The 17,316-nt window shown below is 39.3% G+C and overlaps 1 protein-coding gene and 1 non-coding gene across 2 annotated transcripts in view; both read right to left on the bottom strand.

Moving 5' to 3' along the window:
- The window catches only part of ARHGEF28 (Rho guanine nucleotide exchange factor 28), a 310,128-nt gene that overhangs the window by 236,528 nt on the left and 56,284 nt on the right, over window positions 1-17,316 (bottom strand).
- TRNAR-UCU (transfer RNA arginine (anticodon UCU)) lies at window positions 12,286-12,358 on the bottom strand. The gene has a single exon. It is a non-coding gene; the product is annotated as a tRNA-Arg (tRNA).

The raw sequence follows: 17,316 nt of genomic DNA, 5'->3' as shown, positions 1-17,316 counted from the left end.
CGTTCCTTGAGGCCTTCCGGGGGTTTCAGGAGCATCCTCAACTTGTCTTTATCTAACCATTCACCACAGGATCACTAAGCGCTTTCTGTGAGTTTACTCTGACCTCTCCAATGGTGAACTGAGGGCAGGGCAGCCTGTTTTCTCCATGTTTGTACACTGTGCGCCCAGAGGTAGACTTACCATAAGGCTGAGGAAGCTCAGGCTTCGGGCCCTTGGCTCATGAGGCCTCTTCCAAGGCCCTGGGAGGGCCCGAGGCATCATCACACTGTTGGTTTTGTCTAGTGTATAATAGTAGGTAATTTTTAAAATGGGATAGAGTTTGATCTGTACAAGCCTGGGGTGGTCACCATGACAGAGGAAAACAAAAACATGGACTCCTGGGAAATCTGCTTGGGATCAGGTGTTTACCCAAAGTGTGTTGGGTGAAATTTTATAGGAAAAAATAATGTAGTAAAAGTATTCCACATTTTATGCTGGAGGTTGGGGTAGGGGGGATATGTTAACCACCATCCGTGAAGTGTGCCCTCTCTTTTCATTCGTGTTCCCCCAGACACACAGCCCTTCCTGCTGGGTGACACTGGAGTGGCTTGAGGGCATTTTCAGGATCTAAGAGGAATATTGGGAATATTTTTTTTAATTTATGGGATTTGTCAGCTTTTACAAATTTTGTAATTTCTCATCATACTCACTTTCAATCTAATTTTATATTTTTAGTTTTATATTCCTTCTCTGAAAGAGGAAAATTGCAGAAGTTTCAGACCCCACAAAACCTTGATCTGTCCCTGCTTGTACCTCATATAGTACTTGGCCCATAAAATTGGTCATGGGAATCAGTGCAGGCAGGAATGCGCTCAGGGCAAGTCACTTAACATCTCTGAGTTCACCTCCTCTGCTAAATAGTCACATGTGGTGCTAATGAAATAGCTCACATGTAAAAACATTTTGTAGGGCACTACAAGGCGCTCTCAACAATAAGGTAGTAGTGCCATGATTTTTTCCCCCCCAAAGACATGGAGCATAATAACTCTGAGTATTGGGTGGTACTAATAAAGATGCCAAAGAAGGTTGGAGTGGGGGTGGAGTTCACGTGACACGGTTCATAGATCATCTTTCCTGAGTTAGGGAACTCTTCAGGTATCTTCTGTTAGAGAAGGCAAGCTTTTCACGCCCTACTTTATCAAAACTACCTCACTGTGAAATTCTAATTCTCAGCTGGGAATTGTCTACCTCACAAAGACTTCCTTAATTTACAACATAATTTTGATACAGTCCATATAGTACCTTCCAAATTTAGCTACGATTCAAACTCTGGAACATCTTCCCCCCAAACCTCCCGATTTCCTGACCATCGTGATGATAGCTCCCCCTCTTGCTTGACCTTCTTTCTGACTGTCTGTGCACCTGGAGAACAAAAAACTAACAAGACTTTCCCATCCCAAAATAGGGATGGTCACATACCTAGTGGGAAAATGTACATAACAATACATTTGCTTATTTCTATAAGCAAACAAAACTAAAGCACGCTCCAGGATGAACACAGAACATTGTTTATTGAAGGGAACTAAATTAGAACCAGGTATTCATTCAACAAATATTTACTGTACATGGCACTGAACTGGTATTGGAAAGTCATTGGACAGAACATTTAAAATCTCTGCTGTCCTGGTGTTTACAAGCCAAAGAGAAGATACATTAAACAAAACAATAAACAAACCCCCCTCAAAATGTAAAATGTGGAGTGTCTAGAGGACTTTGAGGGTGTGACATCTGAGCTGAAACCTGCACAGTAAGAATTATACAAAGGGGGAGGGAGCAAGAGTGTGCCGGGAAGAGGGAATAGTACGTACAAATGTTCTGGGGTAGGAAGACGTATGACATTCATGAGGAACTGAGAGGACAGTATGGCTGGAGCTCATGGTACAAGGAGCCTGTACAATCTCACAGATGTGACCAAGCACCATCTTTAATTATCAACCATTTTGTCAACTGGACCCACTCACCCAGTGACCACAGCCATTGTCTAGAATGCTCCTATAAAGGACCAGAGAACAAGCTTGTCTGCCCCCTCAGTGATTCTCTAGAAATTCAATCAGTAAACATTTACTGAAAGTCCACAGTGCACTAGAGACTGCACTCAGTATTTCGATATAAACAAAGGGTGACAGTCTGTGTTCATGGGATAGTTTGGTATAACTGAGAATGTCCTGGACTGAGAGTCAGAAAATCTGGGATTCAAATCCAAGTTCCAAAACCTCATACCTCACTCAGTTCAGTAAGAAACCCAGATATTGGCCCAGATAAATACATGTTAATGAAGGAACACCACCCTGCTTCCCTGAACCTCAATTTTCTTATCTGTAAATGGAGATAATTCCTATCCCACAGGGTTTTGTAAAATTAAATAAGAACTCATTAAAGAGTATAGTGTTTAGCACATAACAGGTTTATTAGAAATGTTTGGTTTTTAAGCTATTTCATTGGAGCCAAGGGCCTACTTTGCCCCAAATGATTTGTCCTACTTAAGTGTGAATCTAGTATTATTTAATGGCAATTTAATTTTCTAATTCATCTTTTTAAGCAGAGAGCTGTAATTCTCTCCGAATTAACCTCACCTTTGGAAAGCCCAGCGATTCATGCCACAGGCTATACCCAAGGCACCATGGGGTAGCAATACACCCTGATTGTTGCCAACATACCCAGGAGATAAGAAACAGCTTCCAGAGGGCAGACAGTAGAAACAAGAAGAACTACAATTCTGCAGGCTGTGGAAGGAAAACCACATTCACAGAAAGACAGACAAAATGAAAAGGCAGAGGACTTTGTACCAGATGAAGGAACAAGATAAAACCCCAGAAAAACAACTAAATGAAGTGGAGATAGACAACTTTCCAGAAAAAGAATTCAGAATAATGATAGTGAAGATGATCCAGGACCTCGGAAAAAGAATGGAGGCAAAGATCGAGAAGATGCAAGAAATGTTTAACAAAGACCTAGAAGAATTAAAGAACAAACAAACAGAGATTAACAATACAATAACTGAAATGAAAAATACACTAGAAGGAATCAATAGAAGAACAACTGAGGCAGAAGAATGGATAAGTGACCTGGAAGACAGAATGGTGGAATTCACTGCCGCGGAACAGCATAAAGAAAAAAGGAATGAAAAGAAATGAAGACAGCCTAAGAGACCTCTGGGACAACATTAAATGCAACAATATTCGCATTATAGGGGTCCCAGAAGGAGAAGAGAGAGAGAACGGACCCGAGAAAATACTTTCAGAGACTATAGTTGAAAACTTCCCTAACATGGGAAAGGAAATAGCCACCCAAGTCCAGGAAGTGCACAGAGTCCCAGGCAGGATAAACCCAAGGAGAAACACGCCAGAACACATAGTAATCAAATTGACAAAAATTAAAGACAAATTATTGAAAGCAAAAAAGGAAAAACAACAAATAACATACAAGGGAACTCCCATAAGGTTAACAGATGATTTCTCAACAGAAACTCTACAGGCCAGAAGGGAGTGGCAGGATATATTTAAGGTGATGAAAGGGAAGAACCTACAACCAAGATTACTCTACCCGGCAAGGATCTCATTCAGATTTGATGGACAAATCAAAAGCTTTACAGACAAGCAAAAGCTAACAGAATTCAGCACCACCAAACCAGCTCTACAACAAAAGCAAATGGAACTTCTGTAAGTGGGAAACACAAGAGAAGAAAAGGACCTACAACAACAAACCCATAACAATTAAGAAAATGGTAATAGGAACATACATATCAATAATTACCTTAAACGTGAGTGGATTAAATGCTCCAACCAAAAGACACAGGCTGGCTGAATGGATACAAAAACAAGACCCATATATATGCTGTCTACAAGAGAACCCCTTCAGACCTAGGGACACACACAGACTGAAAGTGAGGGGATGGAAAAAGATATTCCATGCAAATGGAAATCAAAAGAAAGCTGGAGTAGCAATACTCATATCAGATAAAATAGACTTTAAAATAAAGAGTGTTACAAGAGACAAGGAAGGATACTACATAATGATCAAGGGATCAATGCAAGAAGAAGATATAATAATTATAAATATATATGCATCCAACATAGGAGCACCTCAATACATAAGGCAACTGCTAACAGCTATAAAAGAGGAAATCAACAGTAACACAATAATACTAGAGGACTTTAACACCTCACTTACACTGATGGACAGATCATCCAGACAGAAAATTAATAAGGAAACACAAGCTTTAAATGACACAATAGACCGGATCGATTTAATTGATATTTATAGGACATTCCATCTAAAAACAGCAGATTACACTTTCTTCTCAAGTGCACACGGAACATTCTCCAGTAGAGTTCACATCTTGGGTCACAAATCAAGCCTCGGTAAATTTAAGAAAATTGAAATCATATCAAGCATCTTTTCCAACCACAACGCTATGAGATTAGAAATGAATTACAGGGAAAAAATCATAAAAAACACAAACACATGGAGGCTAAACAATATGTTACTAAATGACCAAGAGATCACTGAAGAAATCCAAGAGGAAATGAAAAAATACCTAGAGACAAATTACACCGAAAACACTATCCAAAACCTATGGGATGCAGCAAAAGCAGTTCTAAGAGGGAAGTTTATAGCAATACAAGCCTACCTCAAGAAACAAGAAACATCTCAAATAAACAATCTAACCTTACACCTAAAGGAACGAGATAAAGAAGAACAAACAAAACCCAAAGTTAGTAGAAGGAAAGAAATCATAAAGATCAGAGCAGAAATAAATGAAATAGAAACAAAGTAAACAATAGCAAAGATCAATAAAACTAAAAGCTGGTTCTTTGAGAAGATAAACAAAATTGATAAACCTTTAGCCAGACTCATCAAGAAAAAGAGGGAGAGGACTCAAATCAATAAAATTAGAAATGAAAAAGGAGAAGTTACAACAGACACCACAGATATAAAAGCATCCTAAGAGACTACTACAAGCAACTCTATGCCAATAAAATGGACAACCTGGAAGAAATGGACAAATTCTTAGAAAGGTATAACCTTCCAAGACTGAACCAGGAAGAAACAGAAAATATGAACAGACCAATCACAAGTAATGAAATTGAAACTGTGATTAAAAATATTCCAACAAACAAAAGTCCAGGACCAGATGGCTTCACGGGTGAATTCTATCAAACATTTAGAGAAGAGCTAATACCTATCCTTCTCAAACTCTTCCAAAAAATTGCAGAGGAGGGAACACTCCCAAACTCATTCTATGAAGCCACCATCACCTGATACCAAAACCAGACAAAGATACTACAAAAAAGAAAATTACAGACCAATATCACTCGTGAATATAGATGCAAAAATCCTCAACAAAACACTAGCAAACAGAATCCAGCAACACATTAAAAGGATCATCCACCATGATCAAGTGGGATTTATCCCAGGGATGCAAGGATTCTTTAATATACACAAATCAATCAATGTGATATGCCATATTAACAAATTGAAGAATAAAAACCATATGATCATCTCAGTGATGCAGAAAAAGCTTTTAACAAAATTCAACACCCATTTATGATAAAAACTCTCCAAAAAGTGGGCATAGAGGGAACCTACCTCAACATAACAAAGGCCATATATGACAAAACCGCAGCAAACATCATTCTCAATGGTGAAAAGCATTTCCTCTAAGATCTGGAACAAGACAAGGTTGCCCACTCTTACCACTATTATTCAACATAGTTTTGGAAGTCCTAGCCATGGCAATCAAAGAAGAAAAAGAAATGAAAGGAATACAAATTGGAAAAGAAGTACAACTGTCACTGTGTGCAGATGACATGATACTATACATACAGAATCCTAAAGATGTCCCCAGAAAAGTACTAGAGCTAATCAATGAATTTGGTAAAGTTGCAGGATACAAAATTAATGCACAGAAATCTCTTGCATTCTTATATACTAACAACGAAAGATCAGAAAGAGAAATTAAGGAAACAATCCCATTCACCATTGCAACAAAAAGAATAAAATACCTAGGAATAAACCTACCTAAGGAGGTAAAAGACCTGCATTCAGAAAATTATAAGACACTGATGAAAGAAATCAAAGATGACACAAACAGATGAAGAGATATACCATGTTCTTGGACTGGAAGAATCAATATTATGAAAATGACTATACTACCCAAAGCAATCTACAAATTCAGTGCAATCCCTATCAAACTACCAGTGGCATTTTTTACAGAACTAGAACAAAAAAATCTTAAAATTTGTATGGAGACACAAAAGACCCTGCATAGCCAATGCAGTCTTGAGGGAAAAAAACAGAGCTGGAGGAATCAGACTCCCTGACATCAGACTATATTACAAAGCTACAGTAATCAAGACAATATGATACTGGCACGAAAACAGAAATACAGATCAATGGAACAAGATAGAAAGCCCAGAGATAAACCCATGCACCTACGGTCAACTAATCTGTGACAAAGGAGGCAAGGATATACAATGGAGAAAAGACAGTCTCTTCAATAACTGGTGCTGGGAAAACTGGACAGCTACATGTAAAAGAATGAAATTAGAACACTCCCTAACACCATACACAAAAATAAACTCAAAATGGATTACAGACCTAAATGTAAGACCGGATACCATAAAACTGTTAGAGGAAAACATAGGAAGAACACTCTTTGACATAAAGCACAGCAAGATCTTTTTTGATCCACCCTCTAGAGTAACGGAAATAAAAATAAACAAATGGGACCTAATGAAACTTAAAAGCTTTTGCAAAGCAAAGGAAACTGCAAACAAGATGAAAAGACAACCCTCAAAATGGGAGAAAATATTTGCAAACGAATCAACGGACAAAGGATTAATCTCCAAAATATATAAACAGCTCATGTAGCTCAATATTAAAAAAACAAACAACCCAATCCAAAAATGGGCAGAAGACCTAAATAGACATTTCTCCAAAGAATACATACAGATGGCCAAGAAGCATATGAAAAGCTGCTCAACGTCACTAATTATTAGAGAAATGCAAGTCAAAGTTACAATGAGGTATCACCTCACACCAGTTAGAATGGGCGTCATCAGAAAATCTACAAACAACAAATGCTGGAGAGGGTGTGGAGAAAAGGGAACCCTCCTGCACTGTTGGTGGGAATGTAAATTGATACAGCCACTATGGAGAACAGTATGGAGTTTCCTTAAAAAAACTAAAAATAGAACTACCATATGACCCAGCAATCCCACTACTGCGCATATACCTGGAGAAACCATAATTCAAAAAGACACATGCACCCCAATGTTCACTGCAGCACTATTTACAATAGCCAGGTCATGGAAGCAACTAAATGCCCATCAACAGACAAATGGATATAGAAGATGTGGTACATATATAAAATGGAATATTACTCGGCCATAAAAAGGAACGAAATTGGGTCATTTATAGAGACATGGATGGATGGATCTAGAGCCTGTCCTACAGAGCAAAATAAGTCAGAAAGAGAAAAACAAATATCATATATTAACACGTATATGTGGAACCTAGAAAAATGGTACAGATGAACCTGTTTGCAGGGCAGAAATAGAGACACAGATGTAGAGAACAAACATATGGACACCAAGGGGGGAAAGCAGTGGGGGGGTGGGGGGGTGGAGGTGGTGGGATGAATTGGGAGATTGGGATTGACATGTATACACTAATATGTATAAAATAGATAACTAATAAGAACCTGCTGTATAAAAAATAAATAAAATAAAATTCAAAAAAAAAAAGACGAGAAAAGAAAACAAAAGCAACAGCTTCCAAAACAGTAGCTTAACCCATAAAGTGAAACCAAGCCTTAGAATATTGCCAAAAAGATACCTAATTAATGTACAGCTTTCTAGTGTTGTAACCTCCATACAACACTGTATCCCATCCCTACCTGAGGCTATTCCTGGTTATGGAACTGGAGCAGCTTGGGCAAAGTTCTGCAAATAAGAGAATGAAGAAAGCCCACCAAGATCGAGAGGGGACTTGTCTCATTAGAACAGAAAGAGGATATGGCTACAAAGCAAGAGACTAATGCAAGATGATAACCCATATCTGAGGGGGAGAGTAAAGTGTTCAAAGTTGTGAAACAGGCATCTCTGAAGAGGCTAAAGACAGCAATCCAAAGATGAATTAGAATCACAGCAGAGGAGAGAAAAGAGACAGTCGGGACCATCAACACGTCTTGATGACTGATCAAGTGCAGAAGACAGTTACAGAGGGATAAGGAAAACTCCGATTTAAAGCCACGGTGCCTGGGAGAATGGGGGTATGGTAACAGAAATCAGGAAGTTAGAAAGGGGGTTGGTTTAGAGGAGAACTTGAAAAAGTTTTTTTAAATATAACAGTCTGGATTTGAAGCCAAGGCTGGATAATTGAGTGGAAAGAGCAAACGGGCCAGCTGGAAACAGAAGATGCAGCAGGCGCAGAGGTCAGGAGGAGGGCCCGCGTGTGGGAGGCTTCGTGGAGGAGCTGTGGTTGAAAAAACAAGGAGAGATAAGCTGCCTAGAAAGAGAGGAGAAAGGAGTGGGCCCGGGGAACGCCCACGTAAGCAGATGAGAAGAACGTGCAATAGACAAAGAAAGAGCACAACTTGAAAGAGGACCAGCGGAGTTTGAGGACACTGAGAATACATTTTTCAAGTATAAATGAGATTAGGCAACGTCCCCACCGAGACTCCCACACCGACTTCTCATTTCATCACCTTGGCCACAAAGCTCTCCGTGAATGACCTCACCCACCTCTCTGACCTGTCTCCTCTCCTTCACTCAGGAGGCACCGGCCACACTGGCCTTTTGCTGTCCCTCAGATACATGAGGTTCATTCCTACCTCGGGGACTTTGTGCTTTCTGATCCTTCTACTAGAAGGCTCTCAGGGCATTCTGGTTCCTAAACTATGAAATCTCTCTCACACACACCATTCTCTACCATATCATACTGCTGTAGTGTCCTAACACACACTACTAGCTGAAACTCTTATGTCTTTATTTACCTACTCCTTGTCTGTCTCTCCAACTCTGAAGTGGACTCCAGCAGAGTGAGGTCCTAGGCTCTTTTCTGTTTCCCTCTCCACTACATCCTTAGTGACTCGAAGAGTGCACTGCACTACATGGGGACTTAAGAAAAAACCTTAGATTAAGCAAGAGCCAGATTAGTGCCCTTCATAAGTGAGTCTAGTTTCAGAAAAACAAACAAGGTTAAAGCCAAACTACATCAAGTTATGGAGAGGAAAAAGAGGCAGGAGTTTGAGACAACAGTATTCAAACCAAACAGCACACGCCCTCAGGGGTGAGGGGAAGGAATTGTTGATAATGTAGAATCTCTACATATCACACCTTCTAGAAGAGCTGCCTTTCCAGAATGTGAAAATAAAACATTTTTACTGCTTCACACCTTATTTCTTCTACTGAGGGTTCTCCCAAAGAAAAATCTGACCCACACCCATCATGCCTAAAATTCTTGCTTAAGATGGTAATACATCTTTTAAAAAAAATCAAGTAGAACAAAAATGTTAATTCCTGCAAGTTCTATGTTAAAAAATACAAGACAGCACATTACCCAAAATTGTGAGGGCTGCCACTGAAATATGGGAAGTGAGACAATCAGACTTTAAGAACACTTGGTACTTAGGTACCCACAGCCCCCAGCCCACACCAGCAAAGACATTCCTTCAGATATGCTGAGTGCTGGGGCTAATTCTTCCTGCAGTTTCCTGCAGTTGTACATTTTACCTTCAGGCCTTTTCACAGAAGTCTGTCATCTCACGGTGACAGCAGAAGAGGGCATCATAACGTGCCATTGTGCTGAGAGGAAACAGTAGTGTCTCTTTAAGAATCTGGACAGGGACGAAGCTAAGGGAGGATTTATGTAACGTCTCTAAGTCAAAGGTTTTGCTAGAGTCTAAGAAGTGGTTTTTCCCCTCCCTGCCTGCCAGAACCATCAAGCAATCTCTTGTAGCAGCTAAGGAGCTCAAGATTTCACAAGAACTGACATCTCGTGGCTGCTGGCCAGGCAGGGTAGCTACCACGGTTCTCCTGCTCTGTGGCTAGAACAACATGCTGCTTTGGAATTGGTTTGCCCCCTCCTTAAGGAAAACAGGAGAAAAAGCAAAAAGGTAAAAGCAGGACCAGGCAGAGAAAGACCAGCCAGGAAAAGGTCAAGCTAAGTTGGTAGAAAGTAAGAACCACCAAGGAGAGCTGACTTCAGCCAGCCCAGTTCAGACAATGATGGAGGATGCCACCCAACAGGTAGAAATTAGTTGAGATGCTCATGCTGCCATGTTTAAGTCAAAACACAGGTAACGTTAGTGTAATTTCCTAAAAACAAATTTGCACAAAGTAAACGTGTGATCCAGAAGTTCATCTCAGGCAAAAGCCCCTCCTGATTCCATTGTCAAAGCCAGAATTAGCCGTATTGACATGTGCTAAAAGATACCCTCGCCTGTGCCCTGACACCCGAACTAGTGAAATTTATATTAAGTTGAGCTTGAGAGCTTGATGGTACAATGACCATCAGTTACCAGGCCCAGCTTTTTGTGAGCAAATGAGCTTTAGAGGGTCAGGGTTGCCTAGAGTTAGTTACAAGCAGCATCCTCCAGCAGGACAAAAAAGTGTAAGAAAAGGGAGATATTTTAATTGAAGGTCCAAGAAGTAGCACCATTCTTCACGTTGTAAATCTCAAAGGAAGACTGCAGGGTGGCAAAGGACGAAATGGGTACCTGGCCAATGGGGAAATGAAGTGGCAGAAGCAATGCAATGGAGAAGGGCATTTTGATTAGCCGGTGAAGGTGGGAAAACCCCACGCTTATCATGGATCTGCCACTAACAAACTTTCTGAGCAAAAAAAATGTCATGGCTTCCAATACATCATTTACAAATCCTGAGTGTCAAACCAGCTGAGTTAACTAGTCAGATAAGAGACTCTCCTGCTCGGAGCCTGAATTTCCTCATCTGCAAAGTGCGGGTGGCCAGGCGAAGGTCTCTAAGGTGCCTTCACATACTAAGATTCCAAGCTGATGGTTAAGACAGGCTGATCACAGGCGGCCCATGAGGGGACACAGAGCCACAAGCAGAGAAGGGGCAGCATCTGGAGGACAGGATTTCCTTCAACAGGAACCAGAAGCCAGAAGGAATCTGCGGGAAGGAGGCGTCCGCCAGGTGAGTGCAGAACAAAGCAACCAAGTCACTTGCAGCCTCAATAGGAAACTGCCTCCCTGGGTCCTGTCCTAGGGTCCCCCCTCCAGAAGGCCGGGGCCTAGGAGAGTGTACCAAGCCCCAGAAATAGAAATGATTGAATGCAGGAGGTTTAGCTCAACTTCGTGAAGTGATCAGCAAACATCAGATTACCCCTTCAATTACGTACAATAAGCCCAACAGCAACCAATATACTTGGGACCAAACTCAGCAGGATACTGTGACTCAGAATAAAAGAATAACAAACACAAAATGCTAAGGGAAAAGGGAAGCCATTTAGATCCAGCTGGCAACAAGCTACTGAAGCTAAAACTCCATCGTCCAAACCGTTATACAATCTGCAGCCTCAGGAGAAAGAAATGATTACTCTTCTCAGTCAACTGCTACGATTAACACATCTAAAGGGTGGAAGAGAGCAAGAGCCCACACGCAAAGTTCCACAGACACACCCTCTGCAGATGTTGTAGAAGTCTCCATGGGTTAGATGCTGATATTAGCCAGAATCCAAGAAACAGCAGCAATGAAGCACCATGGCAAAGAAAAAAAAAAAAGATTAAAACAAGGGAATTTTTTGAACTTTTATAAAATTTAACACAAAATTTAACATGCTACCTTTGCACAGTAAAAGTGAGTTTATAACTCCCAATTCATAATTATCACAGTTGTTAGGGCTAGAGAACCAGATATTAAATATATCTGAAAGTTGCTGAATAAAATGTGAACTCTTATACCTCATTTGCAAAGAAATCATTCAAACTGGAAGTATGTACATCCTGCATCCAGCAATTCCACTCCTGGGAATCTATCCCATAAAGATGAAAGTATTGATAAATAAGGACATATGGACAAGGATGTCTAGTGAACACCCATCCACAGAGAAGTGTCTTGATCCACACCCATTTATTAAAAAGAATGAATTAGAGCTACACCTGACAACTTGCAGGAATTTCCACAAAGTAATGCTCAGTTGGAAAAGATACAGAAGTTTATATAATATGATCCATATTTTTTTTTTTCTGGCTGCACCACGCAGCTTGCAGGATCTTAGTTCCCTGACCAGGGATTGAACCCATGGCCCCTGCATTAGAAGTGCAGAGTCCTAACCACTGGACCACCAGGGAATTCTCTGATCCAGGTTTTTTAAATGGTTTTATTAAAGCCTGTATCTATATATATGTATGTGTAGGGTTGTATGAGCACAGAAAAATGTAGAAATATATACACTAAGTCAATGATTCTCAAACATTAGCACACATCAGAATCACCTGAAGGTTCTGTTAAAACACAGATAACTGGGCCCCACGCCCAGAGTGTCTGATTCAGTAGGCCTAGGGTGAGGTCTGAGAATTTCTATTTCCAACATGTTTCCCAAGGATGCTAATGCTGCTTGAGAGTGACTGCAATAGGTTTCAGCAAGAGTTACCTGTGGGACAGAAGTAGAGATATAAGATGAGGGGAGAGAATAATGAGGATCTATGCAAGATAACATAAAGAGCTTTTCTCTATGATTCCTTTTATGGATCGTGGTGGGGGTGGAGGGGTGTGGATGTGTGTATAGATGTGCAAAAACAAATTCCTGAAAGGACTGTCATCAAAACACTAATGAAAATTCTCCCAAAGGTGGAATTTAAAGTGATCTTTCTCCTTGGTAATTTCTTATTTTTTTTTTTATAATGAGCAAGTGTGATTTAAATAATCATTTAAAATAAAGCAATTTTACTGAGGAAAAAAGAATCTTTGGAAACAACAATTTCACAAGGAAAAGCTCTTCTGTTTTGTTCACAGCACTGAACTGATATTTTTGGAAAGATGAATGCTAAGTACACTTTATATAAAAATTAAAATATAATTAATGTGGAAAAGGAAGTTCTTGGATGAAGTACATAAGTACAACATGTGTTTTATAACCTTCCTTAATCCACAAAAACTTAGAGAAAACTCAATTTAAAAAGTAATCAAAAATAACCTCCAATGGAATATAATCTGTAAAAGGAACAACAACAACAACAAAAACACTGAATCACTATGCTGCACACCTGAAACTAACACAATATTGTAAATCAACTGTACTTCAATTTTTTAAAAAATTCAGCAAAAACATACAATTTGGCTTACAATCACTTTCTCTTTCAAAATTCAATCAGATACTCAGTAAGCAAAATCTCTTTTCAAGCTGTACTTGCATCATTTCCTCTCTTTATATACAGACTAGAAAATAAAATAAGACTAAAAAAAACCTAAAATAAAAAAATAACTTTATGACTTCAAATATAGGATTTAAGTTCCCAAGTGGTGTCCATTAAAGAGTGTTAAGCTAGAATACAAGTATCTTAGGTCAGTTATAATAATTTTAATTTACATTTTTCCAGGCTTTCACATTTCTCATTAGCTTCTTCACTACAACTCTTTGCTAGATTAAAACATCTCCTCCTAAAACCATGTTACCATTCTATCTAAAAATTAAGCCTAGACTTCAAACCAGATGGCATGCCTCTGCTACCTTTTCTGCTGGGAACAAAGAGCCTGGCCTTCCAGAGCTGCTTCCTTTAGTGCCCCTTAAAGTACAGATGCAGGAAGCTGCTCAGAGGCTGAAAACTGGACTTGTAATGCTTATATCCCTAAGGTTTGCAAATCAGTATTATAAACTCTTCGCTACCAGTCTTGCCAACTCCTGCTTCTTCTCTAATCTTATTATAGTACAGTGTTTCTCTTTTCCTGCAATAGCAACTCAGTGGACCTCCATGGCTCATTTTAAAAATTAGCATAAGTCTGTGGCTGGGTTTGGGAATATTCCTGCATTCCCAACGCTAAGATTGCCTCCTTCCTAAAGATAAGCAAACAGAAATGCTTGCCCACCCCCCCCCCAAAAAAACGGAGAAAAAAGTTTGCCCCAAAACAGTCAAAAAAATTTAAAGCACACAGCATCAGAGACTGCCTCCCTCCCTCTGAAACAGATTGCTGGGAGATAGAGGGAAAAAAAATTAAGTTCCTGCTTTGGGCTCACAGTAAAACTATGGGGGCATAAGAAGAAACATGCCAAGATTTGAAAATACTACACAAAAACTAAAAACAAAGTAATGCTCTAAAACTGTTCTGGCAAGCAGGAAATAAACAACAGTACAGAAAACTTACGTAGAAAAGAAAACATGCTACCGGAATTCAGACTAAAAAAAAAAAAAAAAAATGGCTAGAACAGTCTAACCCTAGAATATCAGCTATTCTAGAAGAGGCAAACAATACTGAAAGACAAAAGGATAAAACCTTAAAAAAGAAGTTGGAAGTTTTCATGGATCCAAACAAAAGGTATGAGGGGGAGAAACAAAGACTTACATCAATAGATTTTTTTAACATCTTTATTGGAGTATAATTGCTTTACAATGGTGTGTTAGTTTCTGTTTTACAACAAAGTGAATCAGCTATACATATACATATATCCCCATATCTCCTCCCTCTTGCATCTCGCTCCCACCCTCCCTATCCCACCCCTCTAGGTGGTCACAAAGCACCGAGCTGATCTCCCTGTGCTATGCAGCTGCTTCCCACTAGCTAGCTATTTTACATTTGGTAGTGTATATATGTCCATGCCACTCTCTCACTTCATCCCAGCTTACCCTTCCCACTCCCCGTGTCCTCAAGTCCATTCTCTACATCTGTGTCTTTATTCCTGTCCTGCCCCTAGGTTCTTCAGAACCTTTTTTTTTTTTAGATTCCATATATATGTGTTAGCATACAGTATTTGTTTTTCTCTTTCCGACTTACTTCACTCTGTATGACAGACTCTAGGTCCATCCACCTCACTACAAATAACTCAATTTCGTTTCTTTTTATGACTGAGTAATATTCCATTGTATACATATGCCACATCTTCTTTATCCATTCATCTGTCGATGGACACATCCATAGATCTTTCTAAAGGTATAAAGAATCTATCATCTGTAGAAAGGATTCTCTATAGTGACCCAAAAGTAAAGACAGAAAAACATTTTAACTAAAAAATGTTATAAGAGATTAATCAAAACAGGTTATAATCAAAGGAACAAAAATATCACTTACAGGATCCACTTGAATGAAGTATCCTTTTGTGAAGGATAGGTAGAAGTTGGGGGATAATTACTATCAATTTTTTTCTCCATGATTATTGCCCCACTATGTGATTTAATTCTTCTTGAGATAAACCTTGTAATTTATATTTTTAAAGCCTGTCTTGGGACTTTCCTGGTTGCACAATGGTTAAGAATCCGCCTGCCAGTGCAGGGGACATGGGTTCGAGCCCTGGTCCAGGAAGATCCCACATGCCACGGAGCAACTAAGCCCGTCCACCACAACTACTGAGCCTGCGCTCTAGAGCCCGTGAGCCAAAACTACTGAGTCTGCACGCCACAACTACTGAAGCCCACATGCCTAAAGCCTGTGCTCCGCAACAAGAGAAGCCACCGCAATGAGAAGCCCTCACACCACAACAAAGAGTAGCCCCTGCTCACTGCAACTAGAGAAAGCCAGTGTGCAGCACCAAAGACTCAATGCAGCCAAAAATAAATTAATTTTTTTTAAAAACCTGCCTCAAAAGATTTTGCCAGTGCATAAGCATACAATTATGCTTAGTATTATTTTACAATTAAGATATCATCTCAATATGTTATGGAATCTTCATAATTTCTAGTTTTGTTTGGGTTCTCTCTTAATCACACTTACCAGAGTTATCTTGTTTTTCCAAAAGAACTAGTCATGACAGCTAGATAGAATTGCTGAAAGTACATGAAAGCATCAAAATTCAGAGATCCAATATATCAGTCAAATGAGAAAACACATCATGTAAATAAATGCCAAGAGAACCTTCAATAAAATTCTACAGAGATATAGATAAAACTCTGGAAGAAAATACACCAAAAATGTCAACAGTGATCATTATGAATAACAGGATTAAAGATGGTTTTGATTTTTGCATATATATTTTAGATAAGTATATATGAAATACAATAAATATGAATAAAATGTTAAGAGTTTATAAACCAGATTGCAGTTAACTAGGAGAAACTAGAAGTGAATATTTATGAAACCTCTGAAGACAGAAGGTCACAGAGGGGGTCTGCCACAAGATACAGAAACAAGTCAGAATCTAGTTTGTGTCTGCTTTGTTTATGTGTTACTTATTTGATGAAATTTAAGACTTGTTTTCATTATAATACTTCCCCACTGACCTCTTCCTACATGAGATCAAATGGTCACGTTGGCTTAGGTCAATTCATAAAAATATTGACATGAAACATCAAGTGACGGGGCTTTCCCTGGTGATGCAGTGGTTGAGAGTCCGCCTGCCGATGCAGGGGACACGAGTTCGTGCCCCGGTCCGGGAAGATCCCACATGCCGCGGAGTGTCTGGGCCTGTGAGCCATGGCCGCTGGGCCTGCGCGTCCAGAGCCTATGCTCCGCAATGGGAGAGGCCACAACAGTGAGAGGCCCACATACCGCAAAAAAAAAAAAAAAAAACCATCAAGTGAAAAAAGCAGATTACATGCATATATGTATATATAATGAGTCAATTATGTTAAATATATAATGTATTTCATCTGAGATACCAGTTATGATATGTATTTTATATTCCACTAAGAGACAAAACTGCAAAGTATGACATAATGTGAGATTTTATACTTATTAAAAGAGCTCATCTAAATTTATTTATAGAAACTTTACCACATTTGTCATGTTGCTCTTTCCACGTCTTTCTATACATACAGTAACTTTGCCTTTTTAATGCCAAATCATGGTGAAATCATTTTGAAAGCAATTAATTCATATAGTTCCAGCAAGGCACACAAGTAATCTGAAATGACAACAACATGAACCATTGTGACCAAGGTCACACATGCATAGGTAATGACAGCTCCATCATGACATCTGCCAGGATACACAGTGAAGTAAGAGCATCTCAATTTCAGAGATGTAAAATGAGAAAACTGTACCTTAAAATTGATGAAATAATGTTTTAAATTATCTACAGAGGATAAGATTATGAGTGACTTATTTTTCTTAACACTTTCTGTATTTTCCATTTTATTCTAATTAGTATATATTATTTGAT

The sequence above is a fragment of the Lagenorhynchus albirostris genome, chromosome 3 (genome assembly GCF_949774975.1).
Source record: "Lagenorhynchus albirostris chromosome 3, mLagAlb1.1, whole genome shotgun sequence".
NCBI lineage: Eukaryota > Metazoa > Chordata > Mammalia > Artiodactyla > Delphinidae > Lagenorhynchus > Lagenorhynchus albirostris.
This window is presented reverse-complemented; position numbering and strand designations above follow the sequence as displayed.